We start from the raw sequence: 24,787 nt of genomic DNA, 5'->3' as shown, positions 1-24,787 counted from the left end.
ACTGGAGCCCCTTCCGGGACAGATAGTGACTTTTTATTCCCCTCCCCCGCCCCCTCTTTTCTTGGCTGATTGCCGAGAACGAAAAATATTTTGAGGCCCGCTATCTCAGCACTTACGGTCTTTATTTATTTCATTCCGGGGAAAGTTACAGAGCCTGAAGAACGCTCCAGCAACTACAGTTCTGACCAGAGATTCGGCGGACCCCAGGGTTTGGCCGGCTAAGGTTTCCAGGACCCGAGGGCAAATCTACAGGGGCGAATTGCGGGGACGAGGGCTGCTCCTAGGCTGTCGGGTTGGGAGAGGCTGGAGTGCTGGCTCCGTTCACTTCACTTAATACTTCTGAAGTGTCCGCGCTTCTAAATCGGTCCCTTTAAAAATCATCAGTACAATGCTGTGGGAGAGTATTAGCGCCATTTAAAAATTATTTTTACTGCATTACAAAATAAGTAACGCTGGTTCTACAACGTTAAAAATCGCACAAGTATAGATCTTAGAGAAGTTCCCCGTTACCCACCCCGCCACCCCCGCAATCATGTGAACTGTGTTCCTTCAGTTTTGTTTTGATTTTTTCCTTTGTGTATACTTTGTTATATTTCCATTTTCCAATCGGGGAAACTCAAGCTGGGAGAAGGCAAAACAAAACAAAACAAAATTGTCCTGTAAGATCGCCTACAGCAGTGTTTCTCAAATTTTAATGTGGATGTGGATTCTGATCCAGTAGGTCTGGGGCGGGGCCTGAGAATCTCCGTGTTAAAAGAGCTTCCAAAAGAGGCTCATGCCTCTGGTCCGTGTACCTCCACTTAATTGGAAAGTGGCCATCCAAGAATCTGGACTTTTTTTCTTCCACTCTGGGGCAGCTTTTCAAGCAGTGTAGTGAGTCTTGTAATTTTCAGCAATACTTCTGTGTATTGAAGGAATACTTCGGGATACCAATTTAGGTGATAAATACATAGCATCATCCATGGATTTGGTGATTTTTTTTTCTCCCAAGGCTGTAGACGTTGCTAAAAAAAAAAAAAAAAATGCAGTTAGCACTGGTAAGAAAGAAATCAAGCTATGGAATTCTCATTTGGACTCTGCTGCCAGTTTCTGAATAGTGAAGTGAAAAAGTTGGATCTCTGGATTTAGTGTGGCTCTGAGGTCTAGAAAGCGGGATTACAGCATCCATTTTGTCTAATTGCTTTTACTTCTCTCCTTTATCTGGCTGCTAAAGCCCCGTGACCTTCACTATTTAACTGCTTCACCAGAGTGAAAGGATTGCCTTGATGTCCACAGGATTACTTGTTTTGAACTGACCTTTAAAAAGTTGTCACTGACTACTAGATTTTTCAGTGCATTATTGAGGTCACTGGACAGTGTTCTTAAATCAGTGTTGGTGGCATTTGTTCTCTTTGTGGTAGAAGCTTTCTTTTCATTGCTTTAATCAATTAATGCATTTCTTTGATAGTACATGGGGTGGAATATAATTGGCCTTTGTTCAGATAAGCATGTGCCAGGAATCCTCCATCAGTATATTTATTAAGCGGCTCACAGGTTCTCAGATAATGAGTAAGAAACACATTCTTTCAACAAAGGTGTGTGGGCTTGTCAGTTTCACAGGGTGGGCTAGTGTCAACAGGGGGATAATCTTCAAACCAAACTGGTTTTGAGAAACAGAGAAAGCTCATCATACACCATAAATGGGAAATGAGTGCTTGCTTTGGGTGTCAGCTTCTTTTAGGAACCACCCACCACCAGCTCTGCAGGGGCAGCAGACAGAGAGGTGGTTGATGAAATGCTACAGTGGAGGCCACAGAGAAGCTATAGTAATGTGGATCAGCCTCTTTAGGCAAAAGCAAAGGCTATCTGAGCCACTCCTCACTGGTTAGTTTTAGAATAAAAATTACTGAAGGTCAGAAAAAAAAGGACAAGACAACCAACCCTCCTAGAATGTCAGAGTCGTCAGATCATGTATATCATTTAGTGGCTAAATTTAACAGGGGGACTAAGAACCAGGAAGGTTAAAAAAAAAAAAAAAGTACAGTGAATGGCAAGGTTTCTCCACCTTGGCTTTAATGATAGTCAAATAGTTCTTTTTGGTGGGGGCTTGTTCTGTGCATGGTAGGATGTTCAGCAGCATCTCTGGTTACTATCCAGTAGGTGCCGGTGGCAGCCTCAGCCCCACCCCCCAGTTGTGACAACCAGATATCGCCAATGTCCCCTGGGGGCAAAATTGCCCTAGATTTAGAACCACTGGTTTGGGGCTACCTTTCATTAATTGCTAAAGTCAGGCAAGTTCTAGCAGCCCACGTCCTCCGCTGACTGTAGAATGACCTAGTGAGTGCAGCACAGTGAGAGAGGGGTGTTCAATTGGAAGGTTGAGGCAGCACGCTCATGAACACGAATACACACTGTCGGAAGGTGAGTATTTGGCACTGGTCTGGCAGGCCCTCTGAGAAAAGTAGCCAGTTTTTCTGACATGGATTAGATTCTTAGTCAACAGTCACAGAAGCAGCTGAGTGTTTATAAGCAGATGATTCCTTGGGGACAGGTGGATTGGTCACTTTGCAAACGCTTCTTATGGCATCCACCATCTCTGCCCTAACCCCTTCCTTCTATAGTCTAATTCAGCACTTTCTAACCAAAAGTGATCCCAAGCCTAATGGAAATGCTATGTTCGCCCTCACTCTGGTTTTAAATTTTGTTCTCACATTGTCTTTTCTATCATATTTAATCAGAAGATGATAATGTCTGCCCTTTTTTGAGCTGGTACTCCATGCCAAGCATTGTGCTCACTACGTGACCTTCATTTTTCTCGTTTATCCTCACAGCCCATCACAAACTACATGTGTCTTTAGCTCCAGTTTACAGATGAAGAAACCGAGGTTTACAGAGATTATGTAAGTTATCAAAATAGCAGTCAAGAACATAGACAGGATTCCAGAACCCTCACATTAATCTCTGTGAGCATTATGCTGCCTCCTGCAGAACCCCTAACTCCTCGGGAGTTACTACCCTTACAAATGATGTAGAAAATCACTCCATGCCCCCAACATTCCTCACCTCCTTCTTCCCCTATCAACCCTTAGCTTCCCCTGGGCTTTAAATAATTTGTGGGTTCAGTACTAGAGAAAGCACTGGAACAGGGGTGAACCAGATGGGCAATGTTGCCTTACTGAGCCCTTATTCCAGGGTGCAGGGGCAAGTATCAATACACAGATAACATACTGACTTAATAATGGGATGATGGAAGTTCTCTACAGCAGTGCTGATCAAAGTGTGGTCAGAGGCATGGACATCACCTGGATGCTTGCTGGAAATACACGATCTCAGTCTTCATCCTGGATGTACTGCATGAGAATCTGCATTTTAACAGTATCCCCACGTGGTATATATACACTCAAAGTGTGAGAAGCACTGGTATAAAGACTGTACAATAAGCTAATGTGCTGGAGAGAAATTAGAGGCGCCCCTTCTAAATAGGGAAGCCTGATGAGAGGAAATGTGAGTTGTCGCTTAAAGGACAGAATGAGCCCTCCAGGCAGAAGCAACAGAGAGCGCAGAGGTTCAGAGGGAGTCAAGCAGTTGGTTTATTTAAATTAGATGGAGCTTGCCTACAACTTAAAACAGGGTGAGAAGGGGGAAGAATAGAATCAAGTAAGGGTAAAGAAATAAAGAAGTGGGTAGGATCCAAATATCCAGGGCTGGCAGGGCACACAGACTAAAGGGTTTGAAATGGCATTGAGAGTACTGGGTGGCACAGAGAGGTTTTGGGCAGCAGAGGGGTACAGCCTGATCAATGTCCAGTCTCTCCCTCCCCTGTTCTATTCTAGAGCAGAGCCACCGTGTCCACATTCTCTCCCACGTGTTTCACACTTAGTGGAGACTTAACTATTGAACAAACTGCTCCCTCTTGCTGCTCCATGTAAGTTCCTGCTTCTAAAGTCCTAAGCACAGATCGTTGCTGCGGTGTAAGCTATCTATATCACAGTGTGGGGTAAATAGGCTTCTGTGGCCTATCATCATTTAGAAATTGTTGCCACAAAAAAATCTATTCTGAATTTTGAACAACCAGCTCCCACATGGAGAGCTGGATCACTATCTGGTTGTGAATTGAGTGGCTTTTATACAGACAAGGTGTGTGTATGTGTGTGTGGGGGGGGGGGGGGACAAGTGTGATTCCAGACTTGTGACATTGTAGACATTTGGAGCTAGAAGGGAGCTCCTCTTTTATCCCACAGATACTGATCCATTATCCACTTTTATCCCACAGATACTGATCCACTATCATGTAGAGAGCATAGATGACAAGACATATGGAAAAGGACACAAGACCTAGCTCTTACCTTAGAGAGTTCACAGGGTCTCCAAGTTTGCCAGCTGAATGAAATCACCAGCAGTTTTCATATGAAAACAAATGTATCAGGTATTTATCCAGTCCAAAGTACTCATTATAAAGTGGGGAAATGAAAGCTCAAAGAAATTAGATGACTTTTTAAATACATGTGATGAAACATATTATAGTCGCAGACACCCGGTTACTTGCTACCCAGTACAGCAGAGAAAGGATTGGACCAAGTGTCAGGAGATGAGTGTTTCACTGGATCACTGAGTAACCTTAGGTAAAGTCTGTGATTTTATATAAATTTGGATGTGTACGTATATGCAATTCAATTAGGGTAAGCAAACTCCAAATTTTCTAAGATCTAACACTAAAGAATGTTTTTCTTACTCTTGCCCTGGTATAGATATCCATGTGGTCATTAGGGTCCAGGGTCCTTCCATCTACTGGCTTTGTCCTACTTCAAGCCCTGTCCTCATACCTGCCCCATTCAGTGGATGGGAAGAAAAGAAGGAAAGATTGCCCACCCACATTCTAGCGACTGTAATTCAGTCACAGGGCCACACTGATAGTAAGGGATTCTGGGAAATGTGGTCTAGGTGTGTTCTCAGGTAGAAGAAAAATTAGGTTTTGTGTGCATGTAGCCAATCTATACATGTATGTGTGTGTATAATATATGTGCATAAATACATATGTGTATACATATACATATATACAGGAGAAAAAAAGATTAAGTTTAGCTGAAGAAAATAGAACATCAGAATAACCATAAAGTCTACAAGCAATAAATTTCTTTGTCCCTCAAATAAAAAAGTATGACCCATAGTTAGTGGCACAAGGCTGATACCATGACTTCCAAGTCATCAAGGATTTAGGATTCTTTAATAACTCCTGGTCTACCATCAGTAGGGCCGGCCCTCTCTGCTCACTTCATGGACCAGGATGTTCACTGTAGAGCCCAACCAGTCCAGGAGAAAAATGAAGGAAAGTGGGGTAGACCAAAAATTACCCCTCCTAATTTAGCCTTCTTTAGGACCTTTCTGGGAAGCCTGTCCAAGTAGTTTTTCTTACATCTCAGCAACAACCCCTACATGTAAAGAAGACTTATGAAATAAAGTCTTTTATGAGGGCACATTGCTTCCTGGTATATATTACAGGGTCTTAACATGAGATATCATTTCACATCCACTAGGATGGCTAATGTCAAAAAGACAGACAGTAACAAGTGTAGACAAAGGTATGGAGAAATTGGAACCCTCATACATTGCTGTGGTTTTGTAAAATGGGACAGCCACTTTAGAAAGTATTTTGGCAGTTATTCAGAATATTAAGCAATGGATGACCAGATGACCCAGCAGTTCCACACCTAGGTATATAACCAAGAGAACTAAAAGCATAAACTTGCATGTGAATGTTCATGGCAGCATTATTCGTGAGAGTCATAAAGTTTAAACAACCCAAATATCCACCAGTTGATGAATGCGTAAGCAAAATTCATATATCCACATAGTAGAATATCAGTCGCCATAAAAAGGAACAAAGTACTGATTCGTGCTATAATATGGGTTGACATTGAAAACATTATTCTGAGCGAAAGAAGCCAAACACAAATGGCTACATATTGTGTGATTCCATTTATAGAGACTTACAGAGAGACAAATTAGATTAATGCTTGTCAGAAGCTGAGAGGTGAAGAAATGGGATGGGTATGGGATTTCTTTTCGAGGTGATGAAAGTGTTCTAAAATTAATCATACAGATGGTTACATAACTGTGAATGTACTAAAAGCCACTGAATTGTACACTTTAAAAGGGTGAATTTCCTGGTATGTGAAGTGTAGCTCATATACTGAATTCAATAAAGCTGTCTTAAAAATACAAAAATATTAATAGGGATCTGTCGATAAGAAAGAAGGGTATGATGGATATTAGATACATAGGGAGCATTCTGCATGTGTCTATATGCATGCATAAGCATTTTTTCAAAATTATATCTATTAAAGTATTATCTATATCTATTTAAAAACTATTTTCTATTTTCTCATCCATACCAAAAGCTGTATTTTAAAAAATTATTGATTTGAATTGCATTAGAACTCTTTTTACCTTCAAGTTCCTGAAACTCAATTCAAAATGACTCAGGCATTTAAAAAGAAAAAAAAAAAAAAAAAGACAAATACACATCATTGAAAAGTCCAGGAGGTAAAAATGGCTTCGGGCATAGCTGAATCCAGGTGCTCACATGAACGTATTAAGAATCTACTCTGCGGGACGCCTGGGTGGCTCAGTCGGTTAAGCGTCTGCCTTCAGCTCAGGTCATGACCCCAGGGTCCTGGGATCAAGACCCACATCGGGCTCCCTGCTCCGCGGGAGTCTGCTTCTCCCTCTACTTGTGTTCTCTCTGTCAAATAATAAATAAAATCTTTAAAAAAAAAAAAAAAAAAGAATCTACTCTGCTTTCCCCTGGACTGGCTTCCTCCTTAGGCAGGTTCTCTTCACATGATTAGACTGATAACCCCTGCAGCCCAGGTTTGCCTGTCAACACCAGCAGAGAGAGCATTCTTTTTCTTATAGTTCCAATACATTTCCAAGGCATGACACTCGTCCTGCCGTGGGTCCTCTGTCTATTCCTGAACCAGGGAGTGGGGACAACTTCACCCAGACCACAAGAAATGAAGGTAGGGGAGGTAGCGATGTTGGAATGGCAAAAAATATATGCCCACGATAGCCTTATTATAGGAGTCATCACTCTTCCTGGGGGTAGCGGGGACAAAGCATTGCCTGTAAAATATATACACCCATTGTCTTGGAATGAATTTCAAAAACACCAGTCAGCCTCCCTCATGCTTATCAGTTACACCCTGCCTTGCAGCAATCACCTATTGAAGGGAAAACAAATACACCTAAGGCCATGTAAGATTTTTAATAAATTCAGAATGACTTCGTGTTACAATGGACCCTCTCCCTCCAGCTAAATCACATGAAGGTACAGTTTCTAAAGTCAACTTTAAACTTTTAAAAAGTTGAAAAGATGCCTGTCATGTCGGTCAGTGCTGGATATCCCCAAGACCTAGGACAGTGTTGGCTCACACTGGACACTCACAAAACATGGTGATTGGCTATGTAACTTATCCAAATATTTACTGGTCCAAAAACCCTTTTCAGGTCTCTAAGACCTCAGAGACCCTTGATTATTCCTAAGGAGAAAAGAAAAGAATGTGATCTGAACAGTGAGTCCTTTGAGCGCATGGAATCCCCATTAAAAATAAGATGGCTCAGTCGTCACAGGTTTATGGGAAGGTAAAAAAAATCATAAAAGGAAATATTCATAAATAAAAACCAGAACCCTAGCACTGGTTTCACTAATAAATAGGACATTTCTAATTCAGAAAATCTGCCTTTCCGGTATTTAAGTTTCACTCTGCAGTGTGTTCTTTAAAATAAGCAAGATCTTGGGCGCCTGAGTGGTTCAATCAGTTAAACGTCTGCCTTCGGCTTAGGTCATGATCCCAGGGTCCTGCTCCACGGGAAGCCTGCTTCTCCCTCTCCCATTCCCCCTGCTTGTGTTCCCTCTCTCGCTGTGTCTCCCTCTGTCAAATAAATAAATAAAATCTTAAAAAAAAAATAAAATAAGCAAGCTCTTTAACCTTCCTGCAGGTCAGGCCTGTTATCTAGGAACTCATTAATTGTAATTTTTCTCCTGGCACCTTCTCTATCACTCTCATTTACTCCGTCTGTAAAATTATGATAATAATAATCTGTGCTCACCTAACATACAGTAATAATTGCTAATTAACTAATTTTTATATGTAGAAGCCCCTGAAGACTTTACACAGGTGCTAAGTTATTATTTTAGGCTGGGGGAGGGAAGATAGGACTTTCTGTTTGCAAGTATGATGGCTCATACTCTAACGCTGCCCACCCCACAGGGATGCAATATTATAAAACTGCTTTTGTGTACCACCCACTGCTGATAGATTTAACAAGCAAACCCTGCAGTATGATATCACTTTCTCTTGTCACCTTGGGCCTCAAATAGCCAGAGTTGTGCTCATTGTTTCACCTATGGGGGGCCTTTTTATAGCAAAATATAACCACTTGAGCACTGGCATCAACTAAGCTCAAAAGATGTAGAGTTACAACTCTCAGACTAGTGATTTCCAGAATGCACCCCCTGCCCCCCATCTAATATAGAACACACAATTGCTTTTCAGGTAAATACTATTTGATTATATTTAAAAAGAGAGTTGTCAGGGCGCCTGGGTGGCTCAGTCGTTAAACGTCTGCCTTCGGCTCAGGTCATGATCCCAGGGTCCTGGGATCAAGCCCCACATCGGGCTCCCTGCTCCGCGTGAAGCCTGCTTCTCCCTCTCCCACTCCCCCAGCTTGTGTTCCCTCTCTCGCTGTGCCTCTCTCTGTCAAATAAATAAATAAAATCTTTAAAAAAAAAAAAAAAAAGAGAGTTGTCCCCCCCACCCAAAAAAAGAGAGAGTTGCCCATCGTTTAGGGTTTGTTTTTTTTTTTTCCTTGTCTTTCCTTTTTATCGTTTTTTACAACAAAAGAATAATCTTTTCATCTGGGAGGGCTTCAGGCAGAACATTTTTGAGATGTCAGCCAACCAAGAGAAATGTGACATTACCATTCTTTGAAATCGTGTCCTGAAACTGTGGTTTTGGTACCCAGATAACCAGGCACTTGGCAATGAAAAAGCTAAAACAAAACATTACTGAAAATAGTCCTACAATGGTATGGTGTTTCTAGGATAATCGTTTGTTATATTTTAACAAACAAAAGTCACTTAAACCTTTCATTCTATTTTCATGGCTGCACAGGAACAGACATGAAACATTTCACAAAGTTGGCCACGAGCTGCTGGCTACAGGGGCAAAAAGCAATCATGGAAAAAACTTCAGCAATGGTAACATTTTTCTCTACAGGTAAAATGGAAAATGTGTCCACATGCTGGCATACTCTCTGTAATTTTGGCAAATAGCACACTCCATCTTGACAGAATACACAGAGCCTTAGAAGTTGAATCCAAAAAGATGAAAGAACTAGGAGGACAGTGAGTCAGTTTGTCATTGGTGGGAATCTCTGCAGTAACTTATAATTTATCCATGGGTTGTGTAAACTTAAAGATGAAGATAAAGCTGCAGTCGGAGAGCTCGGAGAGAACTCGCTTGTGCTGGTGTTCTTCCTATTCCAGAACTACTAAGTTTCTGATGGTTCTTAAAACTGTAGGAGATAAGTGAAAGTATGTTTCAAACTTCTGTAATACATGCTTTGTGTGTCATTTCCAGAAGGGCTGTAATTGACTAGCAAAGACAGGAACTACCCAGTTTGTGAATGGAATTGTGGGTGATGGTCTAAGAATTGCACACAACTCCAGATAGAGTAGCCACCCCCCTTATCCGAGGGGCGTGCGCTCCAAGACCTCCCCTCCCCCCTGCCCCGGGGATGCCTGAAACCAAGGCTGGTACTGAACCCTATATAAACTATGTTTTTTTCCTATATATACAGACCCTATGATAAAGTTTAATTTATGAATTAGGCACATGGGGCACCTGGGTGGCTCAGTCGGTTAAGTGTCTGCCTTTGGCTCAGGTCATGATCCCAGGGCCCTGGGATGGAGCCCCACATCGGGCTCCCTGCTCAGCGGGGAGCCTACTTCTCCCTCTCCCTCTGCCTGCTGTTCTGCCTATCTGTGCTCTCTCTCTATCTCTCTGTCAAATAAATAAATGAAATCTTTAAAAAAAATAAATCAGGCACAGTTAGAGATTAACACTAATAATAAAATAGAACAATGATAACAATATATTGTAGTAAAAGTTATGGGAATGTGGTCTCTGTCTCCCTCAAAATATCATCTTATACTCTCTCTTCTTATAATGATGTGAGAGGATGAAATGCCTACGTGATGACATGCAGTGAGGTGAGTGACGTAGGCGTGACATATAGCATCAGGCTACTACTGACCTGACCATGCGTGGGAAGGAGGATCATTGGCTTCCATGACCACTCTTGACCCTGAGTAACAGAAACCGCAGAAAGCGAGACTGCAGGTAAGTGAGGAAGACTAGTGTTGTCACAAAAACTTAGGAGTGCCTTTTGGGAAAAGTCACAAGAAGATCACATGGCACACATTAATTGAGAATGGTACATTTTCTTCTTCATGCCGAAATCCCCCACAGAGGGACTTCTGACCTTTTTGTTTTGCGGCAGTTGATAAAAATGTATTGAATTAAATAATATATACGTATAAATTTAACAGTCATACTAACCCTAAGTCAGTGAATAATACCATTCTACTCAGTAGAGAGAATTTCATCAAAGAAACAATACATGTGATTGTGCTCCATATTGGGGCTTGGCAAGCTTTTTTCTCTAAAGAACCAGATACTTGGGACTCCTGGGTGGCTCAGTCAGTTAAGTGTCTGCCTTTGGCTCAGGTCATGGTCCCAGGGTCCTGGGATCGAGCCCCACGTTGGGCTCCCTGCTTGGCGGGGAGTCTGCTTCTCCCTCTCCCCCTCCCCCTGCTTGTGCTCTCTCTCTCTCTGACAAATAAATAAATAAAATCTTAAAAAAAGAAAAAGAACCAGATAGTGAATATCTGTGGCGCTGTTGGCCACGTCATCTCTGTCACAACTCTTCAACTGTAACGGGCTCACACAAAGGCAGCTGAAGAAAATATGTAAATGAATGGCTGTGGTTCCATGCCAATAAAACTCTATTTTCAAAAGGGCTGGCTTTCGCGCATGGCCTTAGTTTGCCTGCCACTCTCATATATGAATGCACTGCCATTTGGGCTGGACAAAATCAGCTCAACTCGAACCCGTTAGGACCTTCAGGGTGAGATAGACTGGTATGGCCTTTATAATAAATAGATGTTCAATTAATGTTGATACTTGGAACAAAGGGGACAGTAGAGTATCATAAACTTGAGAGTCAGAAAAACCGACGTTCATATTTTGGTTCTACCACTTACTGACTATATGACCTTTGCGAGTCACTCAGCTCGGTTCCTTCTCTGTGAAAGGGAGATGTTATTACTGCCTGTGTCACAGGGTTGATGTAGATGAAGTGGCCCACCGTTTAAATCAGGAAGCCTATGGAAAGTGCTTGGCACAGTGCCAAGCAGCTACTGAGCTAAACAGCATTAAGACTGACTTAATGACCATAAGGACAGTAAGCATTCTAGTGGACTGGGATTGCCCACGCCTCCTAAAGTTATCACCTACAAACTGGGCCCAGGTGCTCTGCCCTAGATCCCTGGAATGCAAGGATCCTAATGTGTTTGTACACAGACTATGGATATGGGGTGATAGATGGAGTAATACTCAAAAGCAGTTTGCTGACAAACCTCACCAGAAAGGGGTTAGAGGAAAAAGAGGCTGAATCAGAGCTACATATGAATCATCTCTGTCTTGGAGTTATTTATTATTCTGTGAATTAGCCAGTTGGTCCCCATAACAATTTTAATGACCAAAAAAACAAATGAACATCAGAAGAATGTGAGGTCCTCTCTCATTAGAAAAAATGGTGCCAACAGTCATTAAGGCGATTCCTTGAAAGGGAATTATTCGAGGGCATTGTCTTTCAAGGATAAATGTGTCCACCATGCTAAGTGCAAAAACCAAAGGATCTTTGCCAGAGCCCTATAACTGAGATTTCCAGTGAAGATGCCCTCATTACTGGGAATCCATTTCAAACAAACCAGGGAGATATTTGTTCATCCGCTGTTTCAAGGATTTGAGGCAGAAACTAGAGAGCTATTTAACTGAAGAAATCATAAGGTCAGACATGTCTTATTCTCACCTCTATATCCCCAAGATGGAGCACAGTCCCTGGTATACAGTAGATGCTCAATAAATGCCCATGACACCGTTGACCAACAGAAGAGAAGGTGCTGTGGCTTCCTCAGACTTCCAAAGGCACAGACACACAGTTCTGGAGCATGGTACTGTTCCAAGCCCTTGTGCTGCACTGTGGGGCATATTGGAGACAGTAACCAATTGCATCATATTATATGCTTGGCATAATTATACTGTAGGCTTTTGTCTCCTTTGGTGCCAGTCAGTCTCAAAACACATGCCGCTTCCTCGCTTTGCTTATGTAAAGCGCTAGGGTTGCCCACTCATTACAATTGGGATTTGTGAACTCTGTGTCCACATTCTGAGTCACTGCAGCCCAGAGGCTCATGCTTGGGAGACCCGGGATGGCTTTTCCCCAGAGAAGAAGTTCAACAATGGGCATTTGCGCCCTAGAAGAAAAAGAGGAAAGTAGCAGACACGGGCTGGCTGGGGCTAAATCTGATGGAAAATGGTGATCAAGTTTGCTTTTCATTTTTTAAAAAAGGAATTATCAAGCTGCTTTTATCTCAATTTTAAAAAGGGAGTTTGATCTGTAGGGAGCTATAGATTCTCCCCTCTAAACCTCTTTCCCATCCATTTACTTTGTCTTTGCCACCATCCTCATCCCAGCCACCATCTCCCCTACCTGGATGACGGCAGTATTTTCCAAAATTGTCTCTCTACATCCCACCGTGCTCCTTTCCATTTCCACATTGCTGCCAGAGTGCTCTTTTTAAAATGGAAAAATCGCTCTGAACCACTGCTGCTTATAACCATTCAACAGTTTCCTGTGTCTTTTAAGAGAAAAATTGTAACCCTACACTTCACTTCTCAGGCTGGGCATGATCTCACCCTGCCTCTCTTGCCAGCCTCATTTTGTACTTCAGCAATTGAAGACATTGCCAATTGTCCCCTGGTATCCGTTCTCCCTTGTGTTTAAAACAAAACAAAACAAAACAAAACTGAGTTTCCCCAGGGCCCGTGACTACCCAGCCAAGAACTACATTACTAGTCTTTCTGAGTTCTGGACAATAGAACACAAGAAGTGAGGTTGTCCCTCAAAAGGAAACAAGCTTGCCCTCCATATCTCCTCCTCCTACTGATTGGCATGCAGGCTAAGCACGTAAGACCAGGGGAGGGTCCAAAGTATATCCCACAGGCCAAACCCAGCCTATCAATATTATGTCAATAAAGTTAGATTGGAACATAGCCACATCAATTGACTTAGGCATTGTCTATGCTGCTTTCATACTGCAATGTCAGAGTTGAGAAGTTGTGACAGAGACCATTTGACTTGCAAAGACAAAATAGTGCCAGTCTGGTCCTTCACAGAGGACTTTGCCAACCTGTGCCCTACAGGGAAACAGAACAACAAGAGAGAAGAGGCCTAGCTTCACAGCATTATAGAGCTGGTCACATCATCTGAATCAGTGCATCTGGGCTGATAAACATAAAAAAATAAATCTATCTTGTTTCAACATTTGTATTAGGGCCTTCTGCTGAAGAGTCCTTCAACCTGAGCATTATTGACAGTTTGGGTAGGACAGTTCCTTGTTTTAGGATGCTGTGTTGGGCCCTGTAGGGTGTTAAGCAGCATCCCCAGCATCGACCCACTAGATGCCAGTAGCATTCACTCCCCAAGTGTGACGGCTGTAAGTATCTTCAGACGTTGCCAAGTATCTGTTGAGGGATGGAATTACTCCTGGTTGAGAAGCACTGTATTAGAGCAACTTCATCAGCTATACCAAGCATCTCTCTCTTCTTAAACCTTCCAGAACCTCTCCCCCACTGCTAGGGACTGACTCACCGTCACTGTTCTCTCGAGCAGAAATGTTCTGACCCACTCCTCACATAGTTGTCTCCTACTTCACTTTCATGTGTCAGCTTCCCATCACTTTCTCAGGACCCTCCACTGATCCTCCCACTAACTAATGCTCTGATAGTCCCCTGTAGTTTTCCTAGGCAGCAATATTGTGCTTATTGATACACTGTTTACCATTCATAGACACACATAATAAATAAAGAAACGGTTGTTAACTGGCTTACTCCTGGGACGTTGTAATTTTGCAGGGAAAGCAAGGAACTAGAATTGGTAGAGGAGGCAAACATGAGTCTTGCCATGGTCCTAACTGGGGGAACTGGGTCCATATTGCTGGTTATAGGATAAGCAAGAAGTAGCCAGCGAGAAATGGGGTCTCCTTACTTCCCAGCCCCAGAATTCCCATAAACCAAGGGACCTGCCTTCCTTCCATAGCAGCTAAAACATCTGTTAAAGTTAGTCTGTTTCTGTATTTCACAGCAACATATGGATTTGTACTTTGCCTTTGGTTTTGCAATCACTTGCATGTTAACCCTGTACTTTTCGGCCTGCGAAGTTGTGTGTGATCTGATATACTAACCCTGCACTATACTCTTTTAAGTAAAGTTAAAGATAATCCCTACAATCGCATCTTAAATTCACATCCAGAGAAATATGTGCCCCCTACACTCTCCAGCTCCTCCAATTGTCCGAGCTAAGAGACTAAACATTCAGATAGATCTAGATGCTTCCTTAGCACAAGCCATTAAGAGAGATGTATGTGGTCTACTTAATTCCTTTATATTTTTCTCTCTATTCAGTTAGAGTTTGTCTTCTTTCTCAATCCTACTCTTTAGACTTCTGCACCTTCAAAGCACCTTCAAATCTTTTTCTCAAGATCCTTAGCATTCTGTAAGTGAACCTATATACTGTTTGAAATAAAGGTACCCTCCTTGTCCTCTTGTAGTAGAACACACACTAGTTGTGTGCATGTGTGTGTATAATGGTTGCAAGAGATATTTGACCACCATACCAAAAGAAATGCCTTTTGTGACAGATCTGGTCATAAGACTTAGTTCTACCAGTTATTAGGATGCCAAGATGTCTGTGAACAGCATATAATCTCTGAGCCTTGGTTTCCACAGCTTTTAAACAGGTCTAGTATTGCTTACCTAAAGATGTGCTGGACTGAGGAACACGGTCCCTTGCACATAACAGGCATTTGATGAATATTAGCTGTTTCTATGATCCATTCACTCAGTCTTTCCTAGAATCCCTAAGACAGGTCACAGACCTTCTTGAGATGACCAGCTGGTGCCAGGACAGACAGTGATTGTGCTCTGCTAACTAGATCATGTGGGACTTGACCACTTTACCTTGATCTAAACATGTGAGGGAGCCCCAGGCAGACATCGTAAGGGACAGAGCATCTTTCTAGGAGCGCACGAGGTGAGCAGCCCCCTCACATCTTGACGCTTGCACTTCTCTCATGCCTCACTGTGTGGAAGCAAGCATCCACAAGCACATGTGTGCAAATTCATGTCCGTGCATCTATGCACCCCAAAATACCACCTGCACCCCACCCCCAAACCTTTGTATCTTACTCAAGAAATCTTTAGGCTTGCTCCTCTCTCTCTCCTCTCCCCTTCTCTGAAAGTTGTGTAGGGTCATGGATATATGGATGGAAGGCATACATAATGGCTAAGAAAAACCTTGAAATAGGAGAGGGCAGGACAAATTGTGAATCACATTGAGTGAGGATGGGCTGGGAAGACAGGAATAAGAACAAAGTGTCACAATATCTCAAGATGTAAGTTATCAAACTAAGTAGAACTAAGCATCCAGGCATTTTATCCTTAGTTGGGTCATGATAATGATAGCTGCCATTTACTTTGCATTTACTCTGTGACAAAAGTTTAGCAAAGAATGTACAAATTACTGGGGCGCCTGGGTGGCTCAGTTGGTCAAGAGACTGCCTTCGGTTCAGGTCATGATCCTGGAGTCCCTGGATCGAGTCCCGCATCAGGTTCCCTGCTCAGCAGGGAATCTGCTTCTCCCTCTGACCCTCCCCCCTCTCATGTGCTCTCTCTCATTCGCTCTCTCTCAAATAAATAAATAAAATCTTTAAAAAAAAAAAAGAATGTACAAATTACTTTAATCCTCATAACAACCCTCATGGGGTAGATACTATTACCCCCATTTGATAGATGAGAAAATTGAGGCCCAGATTTGCCCAGGACTTCCTGTGGACCTGTGAATGACCAAGTAGAATTTCAAACTCCTGGGTGCTTCATGCCAGACCCTAACCTCACTGTGCTATAGAGTGAGGTCCCAGGGATCCCACACAGTAGGAAGGCTGAAGAATCCTGAGGTAGCTGATGCTAGCACCCACCCCGAATCCATTCTCCCCATCCATGCCATGACGATACGGCTTGGACATGGCTGCCCAGCCAGCTGTCCCCTTGGAACAGTGCTTGCATTGAGATGTACCATGTCACTCACATTCACTAATGCAGTGCGAGCGGAAGTGGCCTGTGTCGCTTCAGAGCCAACATTTTTAAGAGGCAGGCATGCCTCCCCCACGTTCTTTTGTCCCCCTCCCTCTAGCTGGATTCACAAGGCAACCAACACTGAAGGAGGACTGAACTTGGAGATGGAAGGAATCTGGGTCTCTCCATCACCACTTGGAACTGAGGGAAGCTGACGGGCAACACTCCCTTAGGACACTTTTGTAAGTAAGAAATAAACTTGTATCGTGATTATGCCCTCATAATTTTTAGGGCTTCTTCCTTACAGTCATCATATTATCTGAACTCATACAACTTCTTTCTTTGCTTTAAACAACAAAAATTGCCCCTTGCTGGTCTAATGAGATAAAACAACAACAACAACAACAAAAAACAAAGACCCCCGATAGCATGAGTCAATGGAAAATGAATCACAGCTCCATAAAATAAACATCTCCATAATTTGGAGACAAAATTCATTCAAACATGACTTATTAGACATGACTATTATTTAAAACTGTTTGTCCTCTATCCTCTTCCCTTCAAATGAAGTAAACATGGTTCGATGGAGAAAATGTGAATGCAGATGATGCTCATAATATTTCAAACTCTGAAAGGTGTTCTGATGATTAAGTTATTTCAAATTAATAACAGGAGAAGAGAACAAAGTATTTACTGTAAAAAAAAAAAAAAATCATTAGCTTCTTTTTCCTTTGGCCTGGAATTGTTTCTCTCATTTTCTTCAGTCACACCTTATTCAGTTGAGTGTCTGACTTTCTGAGCCAGCTTGTCTTTTATGAATTTTCCAGGTGGTTTGAAACCCAGAGTAATTAAGTGACTTCTGCAAGGTTACATACAAAGAGCTGCAGCCTCCGATCTGAAGCCTCCTTTTTCCGCTTCTGCGCTTCCCTCCTCTGCATATACCCCCCCAACCTCCATGCAGAAAACCAAGCAGAGATGAGGTCTTTTTCTTGGGAAACAAGCATAAAAACCTCTTTTAACCTTAAAATTAACTTAATTACTTACCGTTCCTAAGCTCTTGCATTTTCAAAGTTTGGGAATCCATCTTTGATGTGCCAATTCCTGAAAGCATAAAGATGAACTCTCTTTGCTGAAGTTGGTGCCTGTGGAATATTCCCAGACACGTGGAAATAAACTCTCTGCTTCTCTTTCAGCTCTGTATTCCGTGCTTTAGCGGAGAAAGGGAAAGTGCATGGAATTAAAAGGCAGACATGGCACCCAGTTACAGCCCCCTGTGGTTCTGGCTTTATGCTTTTGTATGACAGGCTCAGAAGAGAGACAATAGCTAGTACACGAGCCTAATTACTCTGTGTGCACCACTTGCAAGCTGCAGTCTGGACCTGGGTTTGATTTAGTGCTTCTGAATAGAACAGAGAGAGGACGGTTAAGACTTATTACTGCAATTGTGGTTTCCAAGCTTCATATCCACACAGAGGCTGGGTCAGGCTCCATTTTTTAGAGCTACAAATATTTCACCTAGCTCCTCACCCTTTCCTGCTAAGCTTAAAAATGGGTCTGTGAGCTTTGTCTTATAAACTTATCCCTTACGACACTTACATTTAAAGGTTTCTTATTAGGGCCCAGGTCCCCGACCCTAAGAGAATTCTCAGCCACTGGCCTTGGGGGCAAGGGAAAGCTGTAATGGTGACCTTATACAATGTCATGTCACCCTGTTCCTTTTATACTCCTGAGACTGACCATTTCCTTAACAGTCACCCTCGTATCTCTGACTTCCCTTACATCTACCCACTTATAGCCTTACTTCGGAGGGTAGGAATTTGACCTTTTGATTTTTACCTCTTAATTTTGAGGTCATCCTTCAATGGCCCACCCTCAACCCTACCCATGATTGCCTTTAGGGTTTGGCACATATGGCCACCCACTAAAGGTAAGTCAACTTTTAGGTTGATTGTCTGATGGGACAAATGGACATATTAGATGTCTATATGTAGTCAGTGTGTTTTGGAGACAGAAGCAATCTCTAAGCATGGCTGTTGCTTTTCCTGGTCCAGCACTGGCATCCTCTTCTGAAAGTGGTCCTCTGATTTTCCCTCTGAGGTACTGTACACCCCCTGTTTTCAGGGCAACGTGTAATGCACATCTCTTGGATTCAGGGATGGGCATGGAACCCAGCCTGGCCAATCAGCATATTCTGGGCATAGTGACTGGCAGAAGGTGGACACATGATCCAAGGGTCGTAGACTGAGTGTTTGTGTACCCCCCTTCTGAAATTCATATATGTGATAGTTTTAGGACGTAGGGGGTTTGGAAGGTAATTAGGTCATAAGGGCAGAGCCCCCATGGGTGGGATTGTGCCATTATAAAAGAGGCCCCACAGAGCTCCCTTGCCCCTTCCACAATATGAGGTGATAGCAAAAGGATGGTCATCCAGGAAGTGGGCCCTGGTCAGACACCAAATCTGCCTGTGCCATGATCTTGGACTTCCCAGTCTCCAGAAATGTGAGAAGTCAATGTTGTTTATGGGTCACCCAGTCTGTGGTATTTGTTGTAGGAGCCCAAATAGACTAGGACATTGAGGTGGTACAGTCAGAAGAAATCCATTAATTTTTCTATGATTATTGCAATGGATACACTCTCTTTGGCCTGGGATGAAGGCAACATGGAGGAAAAGAGATCTAAGAAATAATGTGTGACAGTGTCCTGGTGATGCATATGACCTCCTGGATCCATCTGTGCCTGAAAACATACTGATTCTTGCCCTTAAGCATGTTTGAACCAATAATTCCTTTTTTGCTTAATATAAGTTGAGCCGGCTTTCTATCATGGGTGACCAGGAGAGTTGAAAGTAAGTTAAAATAAGGCCAAAGTGACTATATCCAATGATTTGCAACATGTGAGCTATGGAGTTTTAAGTAATAAAATGGCTAAGATGCACTGGGCTCCTTTCTTTAGTCTCTCTCTATTGCCTCATTTGCTCATAGGACTCGAAATATCTTTTGCACGACGCTGTCCAGTTTCTCCTGGGTGCCCCGCACTACCCACCTTATTTCCTGGTGTACTTCCCATGATATTCAGAAACATCTCAAATGTTCATTTCCAAAATCAAATTCTTGATTGCTCCTCCCAATCAATGATCTTTTCTTGATCGCCCTCACGTCAGTAGAGACCGTCATCATCTAGTCAGTTGGCCAAGCCAGAACCTGGAGACAGAGCTGTGCCTCCTCCTTCTTCCTCACCCCCCGCGTTCAGGCCCATAGGATGTCCTCTCTGTTCTACCTCTTAGATGAATCGCAAATCAGCAGACTTCTCTCCATCTCTGCTGCCCCCACTCCAGTTCAAGGGTCATCAGCTCTGTCCGGGGATACCAGAGCAACCTAAGTCTATTTTCTGATTCTTTCACAGTCATTTTCAAATCCCTGCTCTACACAACAGCCATCACAAGTCGATTTAATTGTATCACACATACCCCTGCCTAAAACACTCCACTTCGCGTGAGACGCAGAACTAGCATCTCACCATCTGACCCCCACCTAATGTCCTTGTGTACCAACTCACTTACCACATACCCATCCCTATAAGGCTTTTCTTGCTTTCCTGGACACGGACTGGCCACTTCAGGGTAAGCTCCTGTTGATGCTCCTTTTACTAAGCTTGCTCACTCTTCCTCAGTTCTTCATATAACATTGACCTTTTTGTCCTGCAATTCCCAGCGTGAATTATCAGGTTGTTCCATGCACAAGTCCTTCTCCATCTCAACACTCCATTTGCTTCCTTTATATACTTCCACATTTTGAAAATACTTATCGGCTTACTTACATACTATCTGTCTTGACACTCAACCAAACTCTGTAAGGACACATGATGAGCACCTGATAAATATAACTGGATGAAAGTTCTGTGAATCCATGTGCAGACAAGCCATGTTCTCCAGACAGAATACATAACACATGTTGCACATACATGGGCTCTTCATCAAATGTTTGCACATGTTATTGTGTGTACTCAAGCACAAGTACCTTTACAACATTAGTGAGTTCAGATTGGCTTTTTTGGTCTTTAGGTATTTTCTTTTTTTTTTTTTTTTTAAGATTTTTATTTATTTATTTCTTCATTTGAGACACAGAGAGAGAGAGAGAGAGAGAGAGAGAGAGAGAGAGCATGAGCAGGGGGAGAGGCAGAGGGAGAGTGAGAAGCAGACTCCCCGCCAAGCCAAGAGCCCAATGTGGGGCTTGATCCCAGGACCCTGGGATCATGACCTGAGCCGAAGGCAGATGCTTAAGCATCTGAGCCACCCAGGCGTCCCTAGGTATTTTCTTAATCCATGGTTTCCTTACGTGACAATTTCCCCAGTTCCACCTCCAGACCACCAGACCCTGGCAATCTGTACAGGCTGATTCCCTAGGAACCCCCCACACTCTTTTTTTAACGTTAAAAATTGATCCTCGTTAGGGTTTTCATGGTGCAAAGTTCTAATTTGGGGGATGCTGAAAATGAGGAGATGCATTCTCAGGAAATGAAAAATTATAGATTTGGTGAGAAAGTATAATAAACCATCAACCTGAGTGGAAGCTACACATTGTTTCAACACTAATTCAGTTATACCGCTCCCCACTGCCTTCAGCAGGTTATGTGACTTATTCAAAGATGATTCATAGGAAAAAGATCCACATGGAGCTTACATATAAAAACTGGAAAAATAAAAAAATAATATAAACAAGAAAAACTGGATTATGTACATATGTATCCCTATGTAAAGAGAAGAAGATGAAATACACAAAAGATGACAGAAACAACCTCCAAGGAATTATATACAATATAATCTAAGAAAATATTTCAAATAAGAGATATGAAGATTCCAAAAAGAGGTGTTAAGACAATCAAGACAATAGAAGGTGGGGCGCTTGGGTGACTCAGTCAGTTAAGCATCTGCCTTCAGCTCAGGGCTCAAGGGCTCAGGTCATGATCCCAGGGTCTTGAGATTGAGCCTCTCCCTACAGCCTCCTAGGGTTCCCTGCTCAACAGGAAGTCGGCTTCTCCCTCTCCTTTTGCTCCTCCCTCCCGCTTGTGCACTCTCTCTGTTTGACCATCTTCAGGATTGGCTTTTAATTCATAATGTTTCTTTTTACCTCTTACTCTTCATTCCTCCCTCCTTCCTTCCTTTCATTTCCTCCATTTTTCCTGCCTTTCTGTTGTCCTGTCTTCCTTTTCTTCTTATACACATAGAGAAATATTGAATGTAATTATCACCAAATGTTAAAATGGTTATTTCTGGGAATTTTGAGTGATGTGGGGGTATAATTTTTAAAATTTGTATAACTCTATTAACTTATATACCTCAAAATTATCTTTTTAAATGTGGGCTGGGTCTCCATCATTAAAAATATTGTGAACCATTGGCTTAGTCCTACATTCTCATCTCACACACAAGGAAACTGACGCCCTACAGCATAGCATGAGGTACAGCATCGAGGGGAGGGGACTGAAGACCAGTCCTGGGACTACTTTGGGCAGTCCAAACCATGAATAATGCCCATGGTGTTAAGGCTGGTTTGTTAAGAGTTAGTCTAATGGCTGGCCACTGCTAATAAATGCATTTCCTCTCCCAGTTAACAGTGGACATGGAGCCAAAGCAAAACACCTGAGCTTCTCCAGAGGACCCTTCAAGACTAGGGCAAATGCTGACTATTTCAGACAAAGGGACAGGCCAGAGAAATGGTAGGTATTTTTGTTAAGTACCTATTGGCAGCCATGAGTGTGACCTCAAATATCACCATCTGCTCTGTTTGCAAAGACAATCAACCCAATTTCTGAATTCTATCTTTTCAAATGAAGGGTGGCTATCGGGATCTCTTTCCGGAGCACATTTCCTCAGCTTTTTGCTTTTCTCCTCACTACTCACCCTTAGTTCTCAATTTAAAAGTCCCCTCCTCAGCAGGCTTTCTCTGATCTAAAGAGAGTCACTTCTGAGGTTCCCTTTTCCATGTCCTTGTTTATTTTATTCAGAGCGATTATGGCCATTATAATTAGTTTCTTTTCCCTTGTTCATCCTCCTGCTAAAAGTTAAGCTCCATGAGAGCTCACTGGGTGTCTATAGCCTTTATCCCAGCACCTGAAATATATCAGGTTTCAGACGTATTTCTTTACCCTTGCCCCCCAAAAGAAACTATACTCTTATCTGAGAAAATATCCTATTAAAATTTAATTTTAAATAATGGTCGTAGCTCCATCAACAGTAAGTTGGTGACTGGTTACTCCCATGCTCCTATGACAGATGGCAGGAGCAGTAAGCTCTGTCATGTCCTATCAGTGAGACCTGGGGCAAGCTGTTTACCTCTCTGAGCCTCAGTTCCCTCACCTGTAGGATGGGGGTCATGTTAGTTGGGAGGATCATATAGAACATGCTCCAGAAGCATTCGGAAAACTCTTTAGAACAATGCAAAGTGAGGGATTCAGTATCAGTACACTGTGTATTGGAAGGCAGAACTTTAAGATGCTTGCTGTCACCCCATGGCTTAGGCTCCCTCAGAAATGTAGCCTTCCATGAACATTTGTGTGAGATTGATTCATTAGGGAGTGCATCCAGGGAAAAAGAATGGAAGGGTACAGTGTGGAACAGGGAAGAGAAGAAAGTCAAGCAAGAATGCCATATCGTGCACCGTCTTACTGAAGGTGACTCAGGACCATGGGGGAGTTCTGGACACATCAAGTCTCATGCCTCAGAGTCACCCCAATCAGAGGTGAAGCCCCACACCCATCAGTCACTGGTTGGGAGCTGCTCTCGGGGGTTGGGGTGCAGGAATTCCCAGGTACTTCTACCTCAGGAAGGCACCAGTAGCCCGAGGGCAGGCATAGTCTTCCAAGAACTAGTGAGCACAGAAACGGTAAAAGGATTAAAGCGAGAGTAAACACGGACGGAGCATTCACTAGGAAATTCCTGTCTCAATCACAGACTATTGTCCTTGGCAATAGGGTTCATGTTATGAGTTGAGATTAGATTTGAGTACACTACTACCTTGTATTTATGCAGCATTTCTTGTTTCTCTTTGAAGTGCTTCTCTACATAACTCATGCAAAAGGATAGCTGAGAGCAGGCTTGGTTGGATCACGTGCGAACCATAAAAAAGTACATTTTCAAGGGCAATAGGTTAAATAAAGGAAAGAGGTTCACTGGTTTTACAACCATGAGTGGTTTCTATTTTTCAATAAGTCAAACCCTTTAGAAGACATGGCTGAATGGGCAAAGAGCCCTCTCGGGGAAATTCATGCCTTTACAGTTTGATTTTCTTTGGGGTAAAGGGGAAAATGCAAGCCATAGTTTAAAACTATTCATTTCGAGATCCTGAAAAAAAAAAAACAAAACAAAACCAAAAAAAGCTGCAGTATTTTTGGGACAGAGGATATTTTATAAAATATGCTGTAAAAGCATTACTTCTGGATTCTATCTAGCTGGAAACATTCAAGCTTCTTTGCAGGACTGGTGTGGTTTGTCTCCTTTTCCATCCATCGGAATGCTCCAACTTTACTGATTGTTGACAGCCGACCTGCAGGGATGCCACAGGCCAGGAGAGAGCTGTCACTGGATTTGCCTCTGGCTTGTCCCTGGCATGGAGGACCCTTTCTCTGTTCCCCTCTCTCTGTGTGGAAGCTTCGGGGCTCGGTGGAAAAAGACCTGGTTTGGACACAGACACAATTCAGCCTAGGCTGGCAAACTAAGGCCTGTGTACAAATCCCATGGGCTGCCTGTTTTTGGATTACCCATGAACTAAGAATAGATTTTACACATTTAAATGGCTGAAAAACAGTCAGAAGAAGAATTCGAATCCCGTCACGTGAAAGTTATATGAAATTCAGATTTCAGTGTCTATACATAAAGTTTTATGGAAACACAGCCACGCCCACTTGTTTAGGCTTCGACTGCTTCTGCCCTATGAGAACACAGTACTCAGTTGTGACAGAGACTTCAGGCCTATAAAGCCAAAAGGCTATACTAGCTGGTCCTTTCGAGGAAAAGCTGGCTAACTCCTGACCCAGGACAAGTCCCTTCTCTGAGCTGCACCTTCTTCATCTATAACATGGGTTAATAGTGGTACTCACCTCCCAGACCCGCAGCTTAGTGAGGCAACGCACGAAGTAGTCAAGAGCACAGACAGGATTCTAACCCCGACTCTGCCTCTTACTAGGTGGGTAACTTTGGGAAAGGAACTTAATCTCTCGATGCCTCAGTTTCTGTTCCTGTGAAAGGGGGATAACAAAAGCCTTTGCGTCCTAGTTATGAGTTCATTACAGGCACGTCGCTTGGAAAGGTACCTGGCGTGCGTTACGCGCTATGT

General features: G+C 42.8%; 2 long non-coding RNA genes across 2 annotated transcripts in view; both read right to left on the bottom strand.

The window, feature by feature from the left end:
- Positions 1–108: 108 nt before the first annotated feature.
- LOC144382371 (uncharacterized) lies at positions 109–12,263 on the bottom strand. Its single transcript, XR_013449195.1, has 2 exons — positions 12,136–12,263; positions 109–1,004 (listed from the first exon to the last, which is right to left on the bottom strand). It is a non-coding gene; the product is annotated as an uncharacterized LOC144382371 (long non-coding RNA).
- Positions 12,264–17,516: 5,253 nt separating this feature from the next.
- The window catches only part of LOC118519368 (uncharacterized), a 100,090-nt gene continuing 92,819 nt past the window's right edge, over positions 17,517–24,787 (bottom strand). The window contains exon 5 of the long non-coding RNA XR_004909140.2: positions 17,517–17,664. This is a non-coding gene — a long non-coding RNA (uncharacterized LOC118519368). The remainder of the gene's footprint in view (positions 17,665–24,787) is intronic.

Source organism: Halichoerus grypus, chromosome 1 (assembly GCF_964656455.1).
Source record: "Halichoerus grypus chromosome 1, mHalGry1.hap1.1, whole genome shotgun sequence".
NCBI lineage: Eukaryota > Metazoa > Chordata > Mammalia > Carnivora > Phocidae > Halichoerus > Halichoerus grypus.
Note: the sequence above shows the minus strand (reverse complement) of the source record. Positions and strands in the feature narration are given on the sequence as shown.